Source organism: Pteropus vampyrus, unplaced genomic scaffold (genome assembly GCF_000151845.1).
Source record: "Pteropus vampyrus isolate Shadow unplaced genomic scaffold, Pvam_2.0 Scaffold375, whole genome shotgun sequence".
Classification (NCBI taxonomy): Eukaryota; Metazoa; Chordata; class Mammalia; order Chiroptera; family Pteropodidae; genus Pteropus; species Pteropus vampyrus.
The window spans coordinates 107,120-108,684 of record NW_011889156.1 but is presented as its reverse complement, the minus strand read 5'-3'; positions in this window follow the sequence as shown (position 1 = coordinate 108,684).

The following is a 1,565-nucleotide window of genomic DNA, read 5'->3' as shown; positions in this document are numbered from 1 at the left end:
GCGAGCAGGCGCCTCACAAACACCACTGTCACGGCGAACCTTCCACCCACATTATCCTTCTCAGTCTACCCAGGAGCAGACAGGTGCTCAGGGTCAGATGGTGGCAGAGGAGGGGACTGCCAGCCACACCGCCGCCTGGCGTCCCCCCCCAGTCGGGAGCTCCGCTGTGCCCTTGGCGCGGGGCCCCCAGAGGGGCAGAGGAGGTTGGTAAACACTTCGCAGCTCGTCGTATGCAAATCACACCTCCACTAAAAACAGAAAATTAAAACTAAATATGTAAATAAACACTCGTTCAACTTTTCACAGCTCGCCAGGGTGTAATTCACTCTCCCAGGTAAGGAGAGCGAGTTATTTCCAACCGTCACTTCATGTAGAAATAGGAGAGTGAATTCCGCCAGTTGGATCCGTCAGTCAGTTTGGTGACAGGTGCGGGCCGATCAGCCCTGCTCTGTACACGGGGCTGAGGGACCAGCCTCTGAGTCCCACCGGGCACACCACGGTCAGGGATGAAACGAAGGTCCCCTTGCTTCCTAGGCAGGATCAGGACACGCGTCTCTGGGGAATCTCGACTGCGGGGCAGCTCGGAGCTGGTGGGGGAGGGCGGATCCGGGACGCCAGGCTGGCCCAGGTCACCAAGGCCCGCGGCCCCTGACCAAACGAAGTAGAAACTGGTAGTTACAAAATAGTCCTGGGGATGCGAAGCACAGCACAGGGAACTCAGTCGATAATGTAACAACTGCGTCCGTCCGTGTCAGGTGGGTACTGGGCTTACTGATCGGGTGGTCACTTCGTAAGTGACATCAATGTCTAATCACTACGTTGTGCAGCAGAAACTAACATAACATCGTATGCCAATGGATCTGAAAACTAAAAACATTATTTAAAAACATACTATTTCATTCATCTTCCAGTCACCGTCCTCCTTCCCGCTCCTTTCATCTGGTGAAAAGTCTGCGCTCAAGTCAGCAGCCGGTAAAGCTCCGACTGTGAAAGGAAGAAAGGAGTCTGGACGGGCAAGCGTCTGTGGCAGGTGTTTTTAAAACCACAGAAGACATGCGCTACGAATTCTTACCACGAAGTCACCGAAGTCAAGAACGAACGACAGAAGACTCCTCAAAGCTAAAAAGTCTTGCATCATTAAATGGCGCTGGCTAAAAACCTGCTGGCCAGGTGGCTCATGCAGCCATCAACCGGCCAGCACGTGTGTGACCGGCACGGGAGGTGCACAGCCGCCGCCAGGCATTGGGGACGACGCGAAGCTAACGGGCTGGCGGGGGCGGGGGCGGGGAACGGGGAAGGACACTCAGAGCACGGGGGGCTTCAGAGCAGCGAAACTAGTCCGCGTGACACTGTGGCGGGGGCTACGTGGCGCAGCGCATCCGTCCAAACCCGTAGAATGCGCCGCACCGAGAGAGAGGCCTCCGGTGAACCGCAACTGCAGGTGCAAGGTCACGGCAGAGTCGACCGTGCGGGCACCGTCCCAGAAGCATCGGGAGTCAGGGAGGGTGGATGAGGACACAACCCGAGACGTGGGGTCCCCCACTTTCAAGGTGTGGAGTGGGGAG